The sequence below is a fragment of the Ochotona princeps genome, chromosome 18 (genome assembly GCF_030435755.1).
Source record: "Ochotona princeps isolate mOchPri1 chromosome 18, mOchPri1.hap1, whole genome shotgun sequence".
In the NCBI taxonomy this organism is placed as follows: Eukaryota; Metazoa; Chordata; class Mammalia; order Lagomorpha; family Ochotonidae; genus Ochotona; species Ochotona princeps.
Genome location: NC_080849.1, coordinates 44,441,029 through 44,463,343, shown reverse-complemented (window position 1 = coordinate 44,463,343; position 22,315 = coordinate 44,441,029). Strand labels below are relative to the sequence as shown.

The following is a 22,315-nucleotide window of genomic DNA, read 5'->3' as shown; positions in this document are numbered from 1 at the left end:
ATTGCTTCATGTTAACCCTTTTACCACTGGATGACATCATCTCTGAACAAAGCCTGTAGCTCTGCTCACTTCTCTTGCTCAGTCTCTCAACAGTACCAGATACCCACGAAGACTGTAAGAAGTGAGCATAACAAATGTGTAACCAATTTTGGCTCATAGGTACAAAGAGAACAATTGTATTTTCTTTGGATAATTTGTACTCAACAAGACACACAATCTTGGGAAAATAAATGAAACAAATGGTGAAAATATCTATTTTTTTAAATTAATATCAATCTTATCCCCCAGTTACAAAATCCCCATTTCAAAGCATTTGAGAGCTTCTTCCTGACTCCTGAAATCTAAATCCCTGTGACTTAGTGTACTCAATGGGTGATGCCATAATTCTCCTTTTCCTGACCAGAATGAGTTATTTTTGTTTATGGTATTAGCATCATATCAACTTGGAAACAAAAGGGCGACTCACAGGCAGATTGACTGAAGTCACTTTCTTCCTTAGCAGTGAACAGATTCTGTCTTCTCCAAGATCCCATTGCACAACAACAAATGCACTACAGCTTGGCAGAAATCAGCTCTAGTGGGGGAAGGAACTAGCGAGGCACTTCTTCACCACATGTTATCAAGGTAGCCAGGCCCTGTGTGCTGAACACTGGCAGAGCTTCCTCTGCGGATGGATTCCCTGGACAGGAACCCATAGCCACACAGCCATCTTGGTCGTTCAGTGTGATCCCCTGCCACTCTCTGCAGTCTGACCCAAGCCACACCTTGTGGCCACATGTGATGCCATGTGAATGATTCAGCCCCACTTCATGATACAGTCCCTTCCTGTCCCACACAAACTTCTAAGCCTAAGATGCTCTCTTTACCTCTATCCAGGGGACTTGTAGAAATTTGTGAAAATAGAATTTAAAATTTTATTTTGGTGCAAAAAATCCTTTAAGCCAGGCATAGCTTTTCTCAGTATACATTTTCCATGAATTCTTTACAGATCCTTCATGTGCATGGGATTTAACAAATTTTTTTACCAAAATATAGTTTTCTTTAAATTCCATTTTTTCATGAACCATTCACAGTGCCTGATAGAGGGGCCACCTACCTTCAACAGGCCCTTCCCCAAGCATGGCTATCACCGTCTCCAACAAGGTGTTAGGACCAAGACTTTAGATACTGGAAGTTCTGAAGTCAAGCCAAAAAAAAAAAAAAATGAGCCAACAGCGATAAACAAGATGAGCTTCGGACATGGAGCACAGCAGTGGGTATCGTCAACTATACCAACTTTCTGATTTGTATGTCAGGCCCCAGCTAGCACGTTTCCTGTCTCTTCACTGACCATGGAGTTATCATCACCCACATTGTCAATCAAAAGAAGGAGTAAAGGACAAAGGGCAAAGGGCAGCCACATAGTGAATATCAGAAAAGGCAATAGTAGCAAACAGCAGAGACCTTGCCAGCTATGTGCAGCCTGACAAAGGAGAAAGGCTGCTCCACTTCCCATCCAGGTCCCGGCTTGTGACCCAGGAGACAGTAGAGGACAGCCCAAGACCTCGGGATTCTGCACTCACATGGGAGACCTGGAAGAAGCTCCTGGCTCCCAGTTTCAGATCAACTCAGTTCCAGCCATTGTGGCCACTTTGGGAGTGAGCCAGCAGATGACTCCCTCTGCCTTTCCAATAAAAATAAATAAATCTTCCTAAAAAAAAAATAGAAAGAGAGCAGTTGAGACCAGGAGTGGTACATGCAAAGGCCACAAAATAGGGTTGATGCTTCTGAGGCACAGCGAGGAGAGCTGGAGCGGAATCAGATCTAGAAGCAAGGAAGGCAGATGGAAGGACTTTGGATTTTACTCCACGTGCTGAGGGAAGCTTTGGAAAGCTTTAGGAGGAGAGAATCACTCTGGTTGTTAGTCAAGAAGAAATAAACACAAAGTCACAGGGGGAAGAAAGAAAAGCTGCTTGGTATTTCTGGGAAGCCGTCGTGAAAGCCACGTTGGGAGTGGACAGAGGTCACCATGGTCTGAAGGCAGGAGTGTTCGTGGGTCCCCTGCGAACAGTAAAGAAAAACCGAGGCTCTGACTTCAGCCCAAGCAGGGGCAGATCATGAGAGGGACAAATTTGGGAGAAAATAGGGTCCCTTTTTCTTTCTTTAATTTTTTTTCTTGCTTTTACATGTAATGATAGCACAGGTTTACGGGTTAAAATGCGATGTTTCTATTCATGTATGCATTATGTACATTAGGGTACAATTAGCATATCCATCACATTCCACTTTGATCATTTCTTTGAATCCATTCAAAATCCTCTCTCCTAGAGATTCTCAGATATGTAACTGCTATTGTAAATTACATTCTCTCTGCTGTACTGTAAAACCCGAGAATGTAAAGAATACTTCAGTATTCACTCAAAAGCTCTTCAGAAATCGAAAAGGACATTTCCTCTGAATCCTCATGAGAGGCCTGGTCGTGGGAAGAGAGAAGATGACTCTAGCAGCTGTCCTCTTGCCAGAAATCAGGCTTTAGCTTCTGTCTTCCATCGCAAGTGAAAGGAAGAACACTTTTATTGGGTCAAAGACTGATTCAACTAATGAATGATTTCTTTCTTTAAGAGCCATTTTCAGGGTTTGATGAAAAGGATGCATCCCCCCCCAGACCATACATACTTACAACCGTCACACACATTGTCTGACACATGAGGAAGCTCACCGACCCTCAAGGCTCACGTGTAACCTGGAGGGCCTCAAAATTTCCACTGTTGCTGAAGAGTGGGGAATTCCCCAAAGCTTGACATACAGATTTGTTTATTTCATAGAATTGTCCGTGTCATATATTGGGGAAATACAACAACATTTAAAAATGTGAGCCGATCATTACTTAGGAAAGATTCAGCAGTACAGTAAATATTATTTGCAAAATTGTCCCTCCTGCAAAATCAGTCTGCAGATTCTATCTCTATGTTTTCAAAAGTGTCCTCACCAAGCCCACAGTTAAGCCCCAGACCTAGAACTTCTTCTGTTTTGGTCTGCTAAACCATACAAATATTAAGCAAAATCCTCCCCTTCTTCGGTGCAAGCCTCCACACACATACCCACATATAACAAATGCCAAATATCCAAGGATATGCTCATTTTTGTCATAGCCCACATGGCCAGATATAAGACAGGCTTGAATCTCAACATCAGTTCAACATGGACCCAAGAGGGAAGGGTAGCACCAAACATTGGTTAGCTTACCTGTCCATGGACCTACCCCAGGGGACTGTGCTTTCCAAATCTGTCTTTACTCAGTTCCCCAGAAACGGAACAAGTGGCAGAGCTTCCATGGTCTTTTTAACAGAAGGAGGAAGAATGACAAAGAGCCCAGGAAGGAGGCAAGCCAACCCAACATGAGCACCATCAGGCTGGCCACAGTCATGTGGGAAAACATGACTGGTTCCCTGGGCATGTTAGACATCTTTGGAGAGGCCAGGTGGAATCCCTACATGCCAGAACTGTCCAAGAGAGAAAGAGCAGAAGAGTAATGTGCTGGTTCCTGTCACTCTCTTATCACACACTGGTCAAAACTGCTATGCCAAACTTCATAAGTTGCCATTCATGGCTGGTCCTTCAAGGCTGCTAGAAAAGAAGCACGAGCCTCCACAGGCCTAGCCATTCCCTAAAGACTGGCAGATACTGACCCTCATGCCTAAGGAAGACCAAGATGTGAATAGTGAAGGAAACAACCCAGTTATTGGGCTTAACAAATGGAAACAGCATGAGCCATCATGAAGCTGCCCTGTCTGGGAAGCAGAGAGGTCAGGCAGGACAAAAAAGGAAAGTGCCAGGAGGGTCATGTTCAGCCAAGGCAACCTCAGTGTTGCTTGACATCAGTGTGCAAGGAATATAGTCTATGTAGGCCAGTGTGGCAGAGCAGCTGCTGGTGCTGGTAACACACACAGGCAGGGTAATGACTGCTCTGAGCAAGAAAGGGGAGTTGCAGAGCTCAGAATTCCACCACCAGTGTGGAAGGAGTTGAGAGGAGGGAGTTGAGACTTCAGGGCCCCTGTCAAAGAAATCATCATGACACCGAGGCAGATGTCCTTTCCTAATATTTGGGGTTCAGACGAAGAGGACTGCTATATCTACCCTTGAGCATCCAGGGACAGCCCATCATGGGGCTGAGACGGGAAGCTCCTGGGATTAGGTCCTGCCAGGTGCAATACAGCATGGCGTAAGACTCTAGCCAACCAGCCATAGCTCTCCATTCTGGCTCTCAGTGTGAAGGAAAGAACGCACAGAGAAGGACACATGATTTTGTTTTTCAACATGCTAAGTTGTCTACTTTTCCTTTCATGCTTGGGTAATAGGTTTTAAAATATTGAGGTTGTTGCACTATCTTTTTTTAAAGATTTATTTATTTTTATTGGAAAGTCAGATGCACAAAGAAGAGGACAGACAGAGAGGCAGATCTTCCATTCGATGATTCACTCCCCAAGTGACTACAACGGCCGGTGCTGAGCCGATCCGAAGCTAGGAGCCAGGAACTTCTTCTGGGTCTCCCACGTGGGTGCAGGGTCCCAAGGCTTTGGGCCATCCTCGAGTGCTTTCCCAGGCCACAAGCAGGAAGCTGGATGGGAAGTGGAGCTGCTGGAATTAGAACAGTGCCCATATGGGAACCCAGTGCGTTCAAGGCGAGGACTTTAGCTGCTATGCCGCCGTGCCGGGCCCATTACACTATCTTGAAAAATATATTCAAATTCACATAAAACAAGGTCATCTAAGCATAATACACATGGATTGCATAATAACTATCATTGAACCTTAATAAAATACCCTACAAATTTAAATAAGTAAATGCCCTTCTCACACATACAGGCTTGCACTCATGCACATATATACCCACCTGTACTACACACGGTATCACCTTGCTCCGATACACGGCATCGTCATACAGTGCAGACAAAACTTATCTCCGGATGCAAGCCAACATTGTGAATTCATAGCCCATTTGTCCCCATCAGACATTCAGAATTTTCTGACACCATTGTTATAAAATGTGTGAATGAAATCACGAGGGGAAAGTGCTGGCTTTCCACAGCTCTCCAATTCACGCTGGTTGGCAGTGAGTCCTGCCAGGCTGTATTTAGCCAGTTTTGATTAGTAATTATCATCACGCCTGCAAACTTGCCAGGAAGTAAGGTGCTTGTCAAGTACATTCTTCCAATGTCTGCACCGACTTTTGTGGGGTATCATTGTCCATAGCCTGATGAGCTGTCATTTGTTCCCGCCATACTCTGGGAACATCATTGTAGCTGACAGGTCTTTATCGCCTCCGTCCCAAAGTAATGGCCGTGGTACCCTGTTGGGGTGAACTTTCTCTAATGGATTCTGTCATTTCAAAGAGGCAGAAGCCACACAACAAGAGTCCGGCTGTTTCTTTTATTTAAATGAAGCAGAAGTAGCCTCTATGTTTGTCTGTGACTGTCTGCAAAGTGACAGTGATTTATCTCCAGCTGAACGCAAGTTCAAGGGCCTCGCTGAGGCCAGCATGACTGTACTCTCATGCTGTGACAGGGGCTGACGTCCTGCCCAACCCCTCATGGAACTCCTACAAAGGAAACCTTTCCCACTTTCTACTGCCAAGAATTCACCATCCAGTTCCCTGAAAACCCCAGACCCTTTCCTGCTCCTAAGATTCTGTCCTGGACACAGTTAATCTAGTGTTTGTTCCCTACTTTTCTTGAATAAACTAAATAATGAAAAGTACAATGTGGGTCAATGCTGTGATAATAGTAGGCTTAGCCTCTACCTGCCCTGCCAGCATCCTATACACATGTCAGTTTGAGTCCCAGCTGCTACACTTCCAATGCGACTACCTGCTTGTGGCCATTGCACTCATTTGGGGAGTGAGCCAGCAGATGGACAATGTGTGTGTGTGTGTCCTTCTCTCTTTCTGTAACTCTGCCCTTCAAATAAAAGTCAGATAAATCTTAATAATAATAATAATAAAGCACAGGGGCCAGCACAGTGGCTCAATAGGCTAATCCTCCACCCTGTGACACCAGCATCCTATATGAGCACTGGTTCCTGCCCCAGCCATTCCATTTCCAATCCAGTTTCTGCTTATGGTTTGGGAAAGCAGTTCAGCTCCTTGTGTCCCTGTACCCATGTGAGAGACCTGGAAAACTCTCCTGGCTCCCAGCTTCAGATCAGCTCAGCTTTGGCTGTTGCAGCATTTTGGGGAGTGAACCAACAGATGAAAGATCTGCATGCATGCCAGAAGATCAGGTCTGATAACCCATCTATGATCTGAAGTCTCTAGTGGGCAGGCAAAGCTTTAGGTCAACATACTACCCCAACAGAAGACTGGGCTTGGGAAGACCAGGCTGGGGAACCCATGTGCTCCAGGGCACAGGGACTATAGAATGCTCCGGGAAGGGGGTAAGGGATGGAAGGGAGAGAGAATCACTGCGAGAGTATGTGCAGGTGAGCAGGTATAGGGGGAGAGCCATGCTGGGCTTGCCAACTGTATCCACTGGTACATGCATAGACCAGAATAAGAGCAGACTGATTGGGTTTGACAACAGCATCAGCTGGCATGTTCCAGGACTGGGGGCAAATCCTGTCAAGCTTGACTGCAGAACCACTTAGAGAGTGCAAGATCTGGGACTCGGAGTGGACTCAGTAGGGAAGCCATGGCCACTTCTCTGATGGGTTACAGTTCCCACTAGTGAGCGTGAGAACCAGGGCTGGGGACAGGCCTGGCTAGATAGGTGGTGGTACCCACTGGCATGAGTGTAGGTTGGATAATGGGTCCAGTTGTGTTGAGCTAAGCTTCAATGCCCATTGGTGTATATGAAAGTTGAATGGGATGCGAGACAGACTGGACCAGTCTGCTGCATTACTACCAAGCACAAGAACCAGGACTGGTGGTGGGCCTAGTGGAGGTTTGGTGGGGGTCACTCTGACAAAGCAATAGCTCCCACTGTTGTACGTGAAAGCTGAGTGTGTAGTGGGTCAGGTTGAGCTATGCTGCAGTAACCATTAATTTACGTAAGAGATAGGGCTAGAGACAGAACTGACCCAGCAATTGCAGCTGCCACTGTGTGCTTGGGCTGATGTGGGAGATGGACTGAGCTGGACCCTGTACTGGCAAGCACACAAAAGAGTCGGGTCTGGGATCACTTCAGACAAGGTTACTTTGGGGATGCCCCCAACTGAACCACTGGACTCAGAACTCCAGCCACAGAGAAGATTGTAGAACCTGTGGACTGACCATGCCGTACATATATCAGAACTGGGCCTCCTCAGTGGCTACGATGGAACAATAGACAACATACTCAGAGGCACATGGAGGATATGGCAGTCCGTTGGGACCTACAGAGGACATCTAGCATCATAGTAGAGGAAGGAGGGCAGAATAAGTTGGTCAACTTCCCCAGTCAAGTGTTGACAGCAAGTATCTAAGCAAATGGAGATTCTAAGATGGATTATGTCAGCCAATGTACCTTGAACGGATTTCTTAATCCTTGGATTGGCAAGAGAGACAGCTTATCGGAACTATTGAAACCACTCGGAGCATGCTCCACGTGGGGGACCCTGGGATGGCATCAGGTGTCCATTCCCCATTCCTGGATACTGAGCCAGGTGGGAGACTGAGTAAGGTTCATCCCTTTTCTCCCACTTTCCCAGATACAGGATGAAGAAAAAGAACACTGGTAATAATGCTCTTACCCACTTTCCCCTAATCTTTGACCCTTCCCAAAACTATGTAAACATCATCAAAAATAATTTTTTAAGCCATTCTAATATAATGGTGGTAAGATGGTTGAACCCAGTCGTATAAGGATTAGACTTAAAACATAGAACTAGTTCAGCCATGAGGTTGGGACAAAAAGAACCCCCTGCGGCATATGGCTGTGGGGGGTGCCTGAGCCAGGCCGGACCCAATACTGGGGACTCAGGCCAAAGTCACTGCTGCCATGTGGTGACCAAGTCTTAGGCTTTCTCCAGGCCTGAGAGATTTCTTCCCTCAGGGTAAGTACACCATGAGGGAAGCTTGGGAACTGGATTAAGGCCCCAGCCAGGCCAGACCCAACGCTGGGAACTCAGGCCATGGTCACTGCTGCCAAGTGGTGACCAAGTCCTAGGCTTTGGAGGCCAGTGCACCTATTTGGCACCAGGCTCTGCCTGCTGGCCTCTCAGTTGCAAGCTCTTGGGTCTTTAGGGCATCTAATTGCTGTCTAGGGACATCCATGGATAAGCCCAGTGTGAGTGTAGGTGAGGGATGAACACTGGGTGATTCCAGTTCTAGAGTCACAGAACTTTCTGGCAAGCATGGGGACTGAGACCTGGTGGTTTGGAGGGGAGAGTCGATAAGATTTATTTGGGCCAGACTGATTCACCAGCCCAAATGGGAATCCTGAGGTAGGCTGTTAACGTAGAGCATCACTGACTGCCATACACCAGTCCACATGAAAACTATGGCTGGGGGCCTGTCTGGCAGGGCTACATACCAGTACCTGGCTGATTGGTGGAACAGGGGACAGGTTACACTTGGCAGGATCAAGACACTAACCAGCACACGAGAACCAGGCCCAGGGGTAGATTCTGTGGAGGTTATGGGAAGTGACCCCAACTAGGCTGCAGCTCCCACTGGTTTGCGTGAGATCAGAGTACAAAGTGGGCAGGATCGGGCTGGATTGCAACACCCATTGGTTTGTGTAGAAGACAGCACTGGAAACAGAACTGACCTAGCAATTGTAACAACCAGCATGTGCATAACCTGATTGGGGTGGCAGACTGTGCCAGACCCTGTACTGGCAAGCACACACAAGAATCAGGTCTGGGATCACCGCAGATGAAGTTTCATTGGAGATCCCTCCAACTGAACTGCTGATCTCAGAACCCCAACCGTGAAGAGACTATGTCAACCAGCAGATTCTGAATAGATTTCATCATGCTTGGAACAGTGAGATTGCCAGCAATTAAGAACTGTTGAACTATCAGAACTGCTTGAGCAGGACTCTCGGAGCATGCTCCACATCGGGGACCTGGGATGGGTGGGAGGCTGGGTGGGGCTTCTCCTTTTGTTTCTCTCCTGATCCCAGATACAGGGCAGGGGGAGAAATGATTTTAGTGTGGAAATAATGGTCTTACCCACTTCCCTGTAGCCCTTTGTGCCATAATTAACTATGTAAGATTATCAAAATAAAAATATATATATATATATATAAATACAACATAGAACTCAGTGCCAATTGTAATGACCTTGAAAAGGTACTCAACTCAAAAAGTAAATTTTCCTATTTGCCAAATGAATGTAATCATAGCTGTTTGCAATCCTCAAAGAGTGTTAGGCAAATAGAAATTATCTCTAGTTATCTTACAGTTTTGAAAAATGCTTATGGGACAAAAATAACTCATTCTCCTTTCAAGGCAGAGCAGTTTAACGATAATCCATTTTTCCCTGGCAATAGAGGTTCAAAGGGCCAAGTGGGGGATGGGAGGCAAAGTCCTCCTTCGTTTTAGAGTCCTCTAGTTTCTTCTTTTAAAGATTTTCTCCTTGTCCTTCTCCCATGGTATTATCACTTGTTGGAAACTTAGACTGTAATATTTGCTACTTCTTCTTGCACGAGTAACTGCTATCATTCTCTGATTATTAATCTCAAAATTTACCATTTGGTATCTTCACCAATTTCACTATGACAATGTGGAACACAAGCAATATACTCCATGATATCTCTTTTAAGTTGTTTTTGCCAATAAGCTACATTCATTTCCAACTATTCCTTCACCATAACTAGAAGCCAGAGTTGAACATTTATATTAAACTTTGGGTGGCTGTCCAAGGGTCTTTCCTAAAGCTTCTTGGGAATAAAATCAGAGTTAGATAGAAAGGATCTGTTCATGTATTTGATGGTACAATGGGGTAACTATAGTTAACAATAACTGACCATATATTTTAGGAAGAACTGGAAGTCAGGAATTCCAAACACTCAAAAAATGAGTAAGAGATGGAAATTGTAATTCCTATGGTTTGATCAGGATATTCTGTCTTGAACTATCAGACAGTAAACCAGAAACGTGCACAACTATTACATTTTAGTCATAAAATGCATTTTATATATATAGCAGCTGAGGCATCAGCTAAGATGCCCACATCTCACATTACACTGCCAGAGTCTGATATGCAAGCCTCTCTCCTGATTCCCTCTTCCTGCTAATGCAGATCCTAAAAGGTAGCAGTAACTGCCCAAGCAATTAGATTCCTTCCACACACTTGGAAGAGCTGCACTGGCTTCCAGCTCCTGACTTCAACCCCAGACCAGTACAGTTGTTGTGGATATCTGAGGAGTGAATAATAAACGTATTTCCCTGCCTCCTCTTTCCAATCCTATCTTCCTTCCAGCTCCTGTCTCTCTCCCTCTCCACTTCTCAAATAAAGACATTTAGAAACCCGTCACACTGAAATGCTGGGATGGAGAGTAGGGAGACAACCAGAAAGCCACTCCACACATTTTGCTTTAAAGCTTTTGAATGGCAGATGAAACTATAGGTTAACAACAACAACAGGATAGTTCTTGAGTTAAATGTCTGTATTATAAAACAGATGTACTGCTTAAAAGTAACTTACCAATAAAAATTGCATGAATTGACCTGTATGTTCCATTAGCTCACCTTGTATTTTAGGTACATTAAAAGGTCAGCCTTTGCTCAGAGAAGGCCTCATCCGTGTTCTCACCTCATCTGACAGAAAATCAGTTAGTTGTTGAGTCACCCACATTAGAATCAGGGAATGGTAGAGTCAGAGGATTCCTTGGTGGCAGGCAGCCCACCCAATGCAAACCCAAGGGTATTTTTTTTTAGAATTTTTTTATTTTAAATTTTGAATTTTATGATACAATTCTGTACAGTCATGGATTCCACCCCCTCAATTCCCATCCCTGACTGGTTTTCACCATATTGTTACAATAGTATAGTCCTTCATAAGGAGTTGTAATTCCATCAGTCTGTTATTTAAGTGTGCCCCGACATTGCTACTACAGACAGACCCAAGGGTATTGATAGCCTTTATCACTGATGATTCCTCTTCTTCAGAAAGGTAGACTTGTTTGCTAAACTCACAGCTGCTTTTTTGTAGTTTCTATTCAGTTTTTTCATTAGATTTGTTAATGTAGGTTTAATATAATAAAGTTATATGTAATATATAAAGTTATATGTAAATGGAAGAAACACATAATCATCATCAGAGTCAAAGGAAAGAATATGGCCAAAAACAATCCATTTGAGCCATCTTAGCCTTTTAACATCTATAGAAAATAGAGTGTGTCCCCAGCCTAATCCCCAGAACGTGTGAATGTGTTATGTAACAGCCAAAACAAGGTACCTTTCAGGTGTGAGGAGAGCTCTTGAAAATGAAAGGTTATCCTGGGAATAACAGTCTCATCACAGAGATCTCACTAAAGGCAGGAAGGCGAGTCAAGGTCAGAAAGGAGACAACAGGAAAATCACATGTTGGCCAGGGAAGGGGAGAGCTGGATGATGCGGCACCATTGCCTTTGAACACAGGCTTCTGCCTAAGGAGAAAGCAGCAGGGCACAGTCTCTCCTAGGGCCTCCATGGGTGACTCCATCCTTCAGAGACCTTGAACACAACACCTAAGCACCAACTCAGACTCCCAGCTTCCCAACTCCAACCTGTCAGGTTGTAAACCTCTATGTTTTGGTCATTCATTGTAGCAGCAACAGGAAACTCATTCAATTTCAATCTCTCATTCAGAATTCCTTCCACCAATGACAGCAGATGGAGAGACAAAGATACAATGAGTACACAAATGATGAGCAGATTATTTTACAACATATGAGAAGGGGAGTGATCATTATTTTTTAGTCCACTAAACAAGGTAGATTTTTTTTAATTGTTGAGTGCAAGCTTAACAGCCTGCCACAGGATAAAACCTTTGTCTCAAGGGCAAGGAGTTGAGACAAAGTGAGTTTATCCAAAGTGTCAGTAAACCAAGAAGATGGAGGGCTAATGTTCCAATGGAACTATTTTCTTTGTGCCTTCGAAAGCAAGAAAAGGGAAGGGGTTGAGATTGAAAGGTGACAAATTGCTACAGATACTTAAGTGTCAGCAGGGATCCCAGAATGGTTGCAGAACTCTCTGCCCTTGGTTAGTTGACATAGGAAACAAGGATCTGTTCAACTGCTCCTGTAAATCCTTACAAAGCAGTCATGACCTCTGCTCATGCCTCCTTGCCTTCTTGGGGGAGGCAAACTCCACCTCAGATTCAATTTGTAAAACCTCAAGGCAGAATGCTTGTAGTCACTGACATGTCCATGTGTAGGCTGAGCAGAAAGGCCCTGAGCCAAAGGTTAAGTTAGCAAAAAGGACAGACACAATAAGAAAGCAGAGGGGCCAAATCTTTCCACTCTGCATCAGGAAAAGAACTTGGGTTTCCAATTTACTCACCTAGGAAAATCCTTGACACAGAAGAGAGATCAAATGCGAGAGCAGGGGAAAACCTGAAATAGGAGATGAGCCATGGCACATGACTTTTAAAAAAAAGATTTGTTTATTTGTATTGGAAATGCAGATCAGATTTCTCTTCCACCTGCTGGTTCACTCCCCAAATGGCCACAAAGGCCAGAGCTAAGCCAATCCAAAGCCAGGAGCCAGGAGCTTCTTCTGGCTTTGGGCCATCCTCTGCTGGTTTCCCAGGCCACAAGCAGGAAACTGGATGGGAACTGGAGCAGCCAGAACACAAACTGATGCCTGTGTGGTATCCCAGCACTTGCAAGGTGAAGACTTAGCCAATGAGCCACGATGCCAGGCCTGGCACATATACTTTTACAAGTTTCACTGAAAACTTGGAATTTTAGAATCTTCTAGAGCTTATTTTTGGATTTTCTGATTATACAGATTTGTATTATACAACATGATGCTATGGGATATATAGAGAGAATGGTTACTATAGTGAAGCTGATTAACTTATCTGTCTCCACATATTTTTTATGTGACAAGAGCAGGTGAAATAATCCCCTGATGGGCTGCAATTTAACTAGCTTTATTCATCATGCATGCATTAGATCTTTCAACACAGTTTTCAACAAAATACATTTTCAGCAGTGACCCTCCGTCAGCTATAGCAAACACTTCTGATTCAGGATACTCCCAACTCCTACCCACCACTGGTGTGGCACCTTCTCCTGCCAGCAGCAGCAGGGTATAGGTGGCCTGCAGAGCCCCACAGGCAGCCAGGTTGGGCAGGAATACAACGGCCATTATTAAGAAGCCAATTCAAAGAACACGCTGACATTGTGGGTGGTTTGCCATAGATTGGGAAGAAAATGTCTTCATCTTTTGGATACCTGAATAGATTAGTAAAAATAGATTTCCCATAAGTTTTTTTAATTATTTTTTAATAATACACAGAACAATTGAGATCTCTTCTGAAATAACAGCTCGAGAAAAAGGAACAAAACAACAGTGAAGGAACTTCCATAGAAAAGAAAACTAGAAAATGGTTGTGGATTTACCAGGACCACACGTTGTTGCTGTGCAGCAGGCGAAGCAGGCAGCAGCTCAAACCCAAGGAAGAGGTCACCTCCAGGATTCCGAGGAACAGCATCCTGCTATACACCATGGCTTGGGAATTAGTACTTCCAGAATCCACATCCCCCTGGCACATACACACCATTTGTTTCTTGACACTCTTTCTTTGAGATGACTGCTGTTGGTGATGACGTTGTTGCAGTTCACTGAGCCAGAAATGAGTTCACTCCCATCTCAGTACATCCACAGTCCTGTCCCATAGCCTCTGCCTTCCTACACAAAATGGCAGTCAAGACAGCCTAAAGCCTTGGAACCATGCACCCACATGGGAGACCCAGAAGAAGCTCCTGGTTCCTGAGTCTTCAGATTGGCTCAGCGCTGGTCATTGAAGCCACTTGGAGAGTTAACCAGTGGACAGAACTTTCTCTGTCTCTCCTTCTCTCTGTAGATCTGCCCTTCCAATAAAAGCAAATCTTTTTAAAAAGGGAGAGAAAGAAAGAAAATAAACAGACACAGAACAGAAAAAGAAGAGAAATGGGGTAGGGATTCACAGCCAATTTTGACTTATTACCAAAAAGAAAAATAAATCCACAGGGTGGCCACCTGCCTTGTGTAGATGGAAGGAACACCTGACAAGGGCCCAGTCCTTCAGCCAGCTGGGCTTTTTCTACTTTGGGGTCTTAGAATGTTCACAGGCATGGGAGAATTCCAAAAAATTGGAGGAGTAGATGGAAATTTGATGAGCTTTTTGCAGGCATTTCAACCTCAGTAGGTTTTGCTTCCTGAGGGCAATGTGATTGGAAGAAAAAATGCAGAGTGTTACGGGGGAAAGGTTCAACTGGTGTTTCGAAATTTAGTGTACGAGTCCCTCTTGGGAGATGCTCTATTTACTACCCAAATGGCATGAGATGCAAACTTGGGTTCTTGCTCCCTTCGTCCTGGAGAGAGAGAGAGAGAGAGAGAGAGAGAGAGAGAGAGAGAGAGAGAGAGAGAAATAGGAGTGGAATTGCTGGGTTGTATGGTAAACTTACCGCTCATCTTCTGAGGACCTGCCAAACTGTGTTCCAAAGTGGCTGCACCCTTTTTCCTCCCCACCAGATGTGCATGAGGACTATGATTTCCCCACACTTTAGCCAGCGCTGCTCTTACTACCTTTTTCCTTCTCACTTCCTTCTTGCTTCATGGCATTGTGCTGTGTGTAAGGTAGCGTCCCATTGTGGTTTCAATATGCATTTCCCCAAAATAAACAGTGTAAAGCTTCTTTCCATGTGCTTATTAGTCATGTGAGTGTCTTCTTTGGAGAAGCACCCGTTCAGATCCTTTACTTATGTCTGATTAGGTTAGGATTCTTTTTTTAATATTAGGATAGATTAATTTGTAAAGCCTTCTATATATTCTAGATACATTTCTCTTATCAAAGATAGGGTTCGCACAAATTTTTCCCCATCTGGATTTTCCACTTGCTTGAAAATGTCTATTAAATGACAAAGGCTTTTATTTTTAATGAAGGTCAATATTTAGAAACAAGAATAGTCACAGTTAATGAGGGCAAATCCATTTAAAAAGAGATTCAACTGCAAATTTGAAATGAAGGGAAATTGTGTTCTTGGTTAAATGAGTTAAGAGGCTGGGTATGCTAAGATTGATAAAGATGTTTGGATATTTTGTCACTGGAGTAAGACACAGATGATGCCATGGTTGACTGAGCTGTTGTTTTTTTTAATATTTGCTGGGAAGTCTCCTTGGGTTTGAAGAGCTTATTTCCTTTTCTCTCAACACTCACATTGGCATAAACTGAGTTCCAGACAAGCTTAGCATCCTAAGGAGGAGGCTTCCTTACCATGACAGTCACTGTACAACGAACACACTCGCAAGAAAGGCATTGCAAAGACGGGTAGACTTCAGTGAGTCATGTCTTCTTTCTCAATCAGGCCATTCTAAAAAAAGATTGCAGATCTTTGTCCCCATCTCTGAGCTCCTGTGATAAGGATGCCATAAACTGCCACAAAGACTCTCCTTGTGTGACTAGTCTGAGGCAGTTGATTTGTACCTAGTGTTTCATACTAAAGATCTTTGACCCAAAAGGGAGCTGCAGTGGCACTGAGGCATCCCTGTATCACCAGAACAATGTGCTGTTTGGAAAAGCTTGAAATGCATAAAATTTTCTGTAGAGTTGGGTTGTTCTATTTATAAGAGAGGCAGAGAGACAGAGATAGAGCTTCCATCCGCTGGTTTATTTCCTTAGAGTCCGTGATGGCTGAGGTTAGGTCGCAGCCAGAGCCAGGAGCTGGACACTCAGGTCTGGCACTCATGTCTGACCCTCACCTGAGTGGCAGGGACTCAGGTTCTCAGGCTATGATCTGCTGCCTCCTAGGGTTTGTCTTAGCTGAAAGATGGAACTAGAATCCAGAGCCAGATATCAAACACAGCCACTGCCACATGGGATGTGGGTGCCATAACTGGCAGATCAAATGTCCAACCATCCTACTAGAGTTTTAAAGGAACTAACATGGATAACCTTGTGGTTCAGAAATTAAGTAACCACGTGGGATGCCCACATCTCACATTGGAGTGCCTGGTTTGAGTCCCAGATACTCCACTTCTGATTTAGTTTGCTGCTGTTGCTGCGCAGCCTGGAAGGTGACAGGTGATGCCTTAGGTATCTGGGTCCATGCTACCCACACGGGAGACTTGAACTGAGTTCTGGGTCCTGGGTTTGGTCTGGCCTGATTCTGGCTATTTCAAGCATTGGGGAGAGTGAAGCAGCAGATAGAAAATCTCTCCTTACCTTTCAAATAAAATGAAAAGAAACTGATTTCCTAAACTAGTAATAGTTTCAAGAATGAGAGCTGTGTGTTAATCAATCGAGCTGGACATAGAAGAATAGAAATTTAATTGAGCAAATAAAAAATGTGGATTTGTCATGCTATTATAAAATTTTGGAGAAAGAAAGGAAAATAGAGAGAGGGGAGAGAGAAGGAGGGAGGTGGTCAATGGGGAATGTGGTGTCGGAATGAGGGTAGAGTGGGACGTATCACTGCGCCCCTAAATTTGTATTGTGAAAGTGAAATTTGTTCACTTTACATAGATTAAAGAAAAAACACTTGTGAGAGAAAAATACATATATAACAATTAAAAAGGACAAGGGAGAAAACCCTTAAAATGTAAATATATTGAAAATGTAAGAATTAGAATTCAGATAAGTCTTGCATTTCTAAAATCTCTACTTTATGTAATGGTAGATAATAAGTAAATACTATTTAAACTGTATAAACTGCCCTTGGAAAATATGTGCATGCTTGCCTCCCTACAGGTTCACTCTTGAACATTTAGGCTGTAGATGCACTTATCTGAGGGTGTTCCACATACACACACAGTGGCAAGCAGCTAGTAGCTCTTGAAACGTCTGTTCATAGAAAAACATAAATGAACTATAAAACATTTCTTCTGTGGAATACTATGTAGTAGTGAAAAATAGTGGGGCCCTCTAAAGTGAATCTACAAAAAAGCAAGATGAATTATTTACTAAAACAAATATATATATGAATGGGTGGAAGTTACATCAACTTTCTTCATAAATATAAGTGCCATGTTTTGTATTGTTCACTCCATTAAGATTCTGACCACATCCGAAGCACATTCAAAATAAGTAGTAAATGAATTTGAAATAGAGACATAGTGGGTTTTCCATAATGTTGGCCTCTGCAATGCCAGCATTTCATCTGCATGCCAATTCAAATCCCAGCCACTTTACTTCCAATCCAGTTCCCTGTTAATATTCCTAGAAATCAGTAAAAAATGGCTCAAATACTTGAGCCATGGAAGACGCAGAGGAAGTTCCTGGCTCCTGGCCTTGCTCTGGCCCATCCTTGGCTCTTTGCAACCATTTAGATAGTGAAAAGTGGATGAAATATCTCTCTTTCTCTTTGCCTCTCCCTCTCTCTCTGTAACTCTACCTTTCATACAAATAAAATAAATCCTTTCAAAAAAATACAGACAGTGGATCTGTTCATGCAAAGCATATATATATATACATATGTGTGTGTATAATATCAGATAAGTATAGCATCTCAGATCTTTAAAATCATATTAAAAATAAATATTTCTCTGTATTGATATTGAAATATGTACATAAAATAGGAAAAATACATTGAAGGATGATTTGGTTGGCAAAATAATGTCCCCTAGAAAGACAGAGAAATCCCAGACCCTATGGAATTGTACCATAAAATTCAAAATAAAATAAAAATAAACAAATAACCAAAAATTTAAAATAAAATAATGTACCCTAGAGTTGTCCACATCCTAATCCTAGATCCTGTGAATATATTATGCTATATGGCAAGGAACAGATAGAATGATTACCAATCAGCCAACTTCAACAAGTAGAGATTATCTAGGCGGGCTGAACATAATCACCAGGCCCCCAGAACTTTGTATGTGAAACGAGGAGTCAAAAGAGCCCATGACCAAATGATGTGGCACCAGAATGACTCGAGACCATCGCTAGCTTTGAAACTGGAGGAAAGGATACAAGCCAAGGAGTGCAGGTGACATCCAGAAACCTGAAAAGGCAAGGAGACACCTTCTCTCCCCTGAGCTCCAGCAGGAAGCACCACCTTGTCAACACCTGACTTTATCCCCTCCCGAGCTGCTTCATGCTTCTGACAACCTTAACACCCATTTGCTGCAATGGCACTAGAAAATGAACATAGAAACTTAATAAACTAAAAATGAAAATCTTTAAAGGAGTACAATTAAAGTGTAGACCCAAGATGCCTTGATATGATACGTGTTATAATTATTGTTTAGAAGACAAGATACATACAGGAATGTTTCAGATATATTTCAAAAGATATTTAAAATTGCGTGCTTCAGAAAGCATTTTTAAACCAAAAGGGTTGCCTATGAGGAAAAACTAAAAAGACAGGTGTGATAAGACACTGTGATCTGTGTTTGCTCTCAGCCTCAGGGGGTCTCACTGCAGACCACTGGAACCTGGGCTTCCCAGCAATGGCCCCGGGGTCTCACGGAATCCAGGAGTCCCACCCCACCCTGCAGCCTCTTAGACTCCTCAGCTCAACTTAGTGGAGGGTGGGAGAAAAGTTCCTGCCACCCAAGACCTATCCTGGTACACATGTTTCTGTCTCATGGAAATAGAAGCCGGTCTCCATCCAATGTGTTCTGCCATCCTGGACTTTTGTGGGTAAACATGAGCCCAGCCACCTAGGTAAGCATGCATGCATGGAAACTGTACGGCCCTGCCTGGGTGAGCACACCGTAGACCTCATGTCACCAGTCCCACGGGGCAGCCCCTCTCCCAAGGCATTGTCAATCCTAATACAATTTCATTTGTTCCTTAGTCCCCATCTATAGCCTTCTAGTCAGATAAACACAGCCGCCAGGCTCCGATGTCTTCTGCATGCTGTGGTTCTGTGACCTCTCCACGCTACAGGGCTCTCTCCACTTGGGCATTCTGGCATCCCAGACACCAGAGAAGACTATTCCTACAGCCCACACTCTAGTAATAGCATCTCTTCATTGCTAACCTAGATCCTTCCATCAAGAACTCTCTTCTCCCTTATGTCAGCTGAAATGAGAGACATGACCCGCTTTTTATGTGCATCGTAAAAGGAAATTAGTCCATGACTCGTTCTGTTCTGCATAATGAAGTTAATTAGTTGTAGTGTCTTTCGTCAGAATTCCCCTGGAGTGAGTCTCATAGCACTAAGGGAGGGACTGGTAACGAAGCAAAAGCCTACGGAAGGTGTGTAAAGGCGGCTTCCTTCGGGAGATCCAGCCCTGTCAGGTTCTGCAAACACACATTCTGCAGAACATCTCTTGGACTCCCATATTGGACCTGAAGAACTTGTTCCGGTCAGACATTTCCCCTGGATATTCAGGGACCAACTATAATTGGTTTAAATTTGTTTTTGTGGGCTCGGCAGCGTGGCCTAGTGGCTAAGGTCCTCGCCTTGATCCCATATGGCCGCTGGTTCTAATCCCGGCAGCTCTACTTCCTCTCTATCTCTCCTCCTCTCAGTATATCTGAAGGCAGCAGTATTTTATAACATCAAAAGGCAAGGCACTTGCCTGACCAGCTCCTGCTGAGCCATTCTATCAGATGGTTGCTTTGGAGCACTTCTCAGAGTCAAAGCATACTCTCTACCCCAGACACCCCAGGAATGGCATTTATGTCTTTTTACTAAAGGAAATTATCATAACCATATTTAAAAGTTTTGAAGTCAAGAAACTTGTTTTCAGGACTCTTAAGAAATTTATTCTGAGACATAAACTTGAATCATCCATCTATCTTCTCCGTCCAGATATGGGTGTATATTCCTACAGCACTTTGATTTTTATTAAATTATCTATACATTTTTGACTTTGATGTGGTCCCTTTGGTTGTCCTTGACTCGGTCACTATGGGTCACAGGGACTGGGGCTGAAGGAGCTCATCCTGTTGAGGCTATGATTTCTTAGAGAGCATTAAATCTGTAGACAGTGTGCCCGTCTGAGCATACACTGTCTCTGCCATGCTTACAAACGAGTAACTCTGAGTTAACATCCAGATACACACAAACTTAAATCTATGGGGCCTTGAACATTATGCCATTAACACATTTATAAAAAAAAATGTTCCCAAGGGTGTTTTTGAATTGTTTTTTTGAAATGGCAAATGAGTAGATGTCACATAATTTGTTTTGATTATGTTTCATATTCAGCATTAGAAAGTTAAGGTGTTGTCCCCACAGGGAAATGCTGCCACTGGCAACAGGGGAGGTAGGAGTGAGGAGAGAAAGCATTTTTGCTTTTAGCTAGTAATGGAGTGAACATGACCCCAAGAGTAGCCATGGCCCCTGAGCAGGGAAATTAAGACTGAATTGATATTAAAAAAATTGGTCATTGCTTGTTCCTCCCAAAAGCCAAGGTGTTGGATCTGTGTTGGAGCCAGGTTAGCATGAGAGACGAATAATCAGTAGACTGCTGAATTCCTGGAAATTAATTCCATTTCAATTCTATACAGAAGTAACTGAGTGGCTGTCTAGAATTGTGAGATAGGGAGCTCCAGGTGATGGTTGTAATAGTAGTAACTTAATAAAGAGAACCAGTGCTTCCCTTAAGATTAATATTGACATACCTTCTCTGAAAGCTCTTACCAATGGTGAACCAGGATGAGAATTATGCAAACCTCCCATAGCCTCGTGTCTCTTTTCTCTACCTGATCACTGTTCATTTCATTGTTCATCTGTCATGTGCCAGGTAGGAGTGGGGGACTCACAGAAATTAAAATGTTGAAGGTTGAGGTGAAATGAACATTTGTTCTGGATTCCAAGTTCTAGCTATGCCTCTACCTCTTACCAGACAAGGAATGGGATGAATGGCTGGTGTTTGTACTGGAAGTTCAGCTGCACACTATATACAAAATTCAACTCTATCATTGTTTCTGTGACTGTGGACAGGTTAGCTTTAATGGTCATTGAGGCAGTAAGCTACTCATTTGGAATAGTAATAATACAACAATAATAATAATAATAATAGTAATGGAACAAGTCACATAGAAAACACCAACCATAGGCTCTGGTGTGATGGCTCAAGGGCTAAATCGTCACCTTGCAATCACAGGGATCCCTTATGGACACCGGTTCGTGTCCCAGCTGCTCCACTTCCCTTGCAGCTCTCTGCTTGTGGCCTGGGAAAGCAGTAGAGGGTGGCTCAAACCTTTAGACCTATTGGGGAAGACTGGAAGAACTCCTGGTTCCTAGCTTTGGATCAGCTAAGCTCCAGCCATAGTGGCCACTTGGGGAGTGAATCAGCAGATGGAAGATCTTTCTCTCAGTCTCTCTCTTTCTCTCTCTGTAACTCTGACTGTACAATAAAAAAAATGAATAATTTCTTTTTAAAAAGCACCAACTACAGGGCATGGAGCAGTGGCCTAGCAGCCAAAGACCTCCCCTTGAATGCCAGAGTCCAGCTCCAGCCGAGAGTTCGGAGCTCGGGAAGGGTGCATGGAGTCGGCGATAAAGAAAGACACAGACACTGACACTTGGTGCGTTCTCACAACAGCCCAAGAAAAAGCTGTCCTTTTTATTTACTCAAAACCTCACAAGCTTCTGCACAAGCAACTAATTATTCTATTTTTACTTCAAAACTAAGGGGACATGTACAGACATTTGGTCACTCTGTCCGCACTTCAAGGCTAAGCAGGTGTCCCTAGAGATAATTCTTTAAAACACTGTATTCATATTCTTCAAAGCAAGTCATTATTCATTCTTCAACAGTAGCCATGGAGCTGCAGCCAGGACTCCAAGGCCAAGGCACATGCGATTACCTGCTAATCAGTAGTACATTCCTACCACATTTCTATTTCTACAACTTGCCCATTATTCAATGGGAAAATAGTTTACAAGGGAAAAAATATAAATCTAAAAACAAAAATTACAAATACTAAATCCCTCTACAACTATAGACCCTGCAACCCCATAAATAAAACAATAATCAAAAACATTTTTCTTTAATAAAAGCATCCTTAATTCCTCTAGCTAAAAATTATAAAAGCGGCTAAAACAGCTACATTTTCTATGCTCCAAAAAATTGCAAAAACAGGCTAGCCTATAAAATAACAATAACTATACTTATTGCCATAGCAATTTCAGCTCTCACTCCCATCACTTGCATTCCCGTGGGTCCACTGGGTGCTACCTGACTGGCCAGGCCCTGGAAAGGAGGCAGATCAGCCTCACCTGTGACCTCCTGTCTTCCTGCTGCCTCCTGGCCTTAAACCAGT

General features: G+C 43.5%; 1 protein-coding gene across 11 annotated transcripts in view; it reads left to right on the top strand.

Annotated features, from left to right (window-relative positions):
• The window catches only part of DLGAP1 (DLG associated protein 1), a 753,977-nt gene that overhangs the window by 528,859 nt on the left and 202,803 nt on the right, over window positions 1-22,315 (top strand). The window lies entirely within an intron of this gene.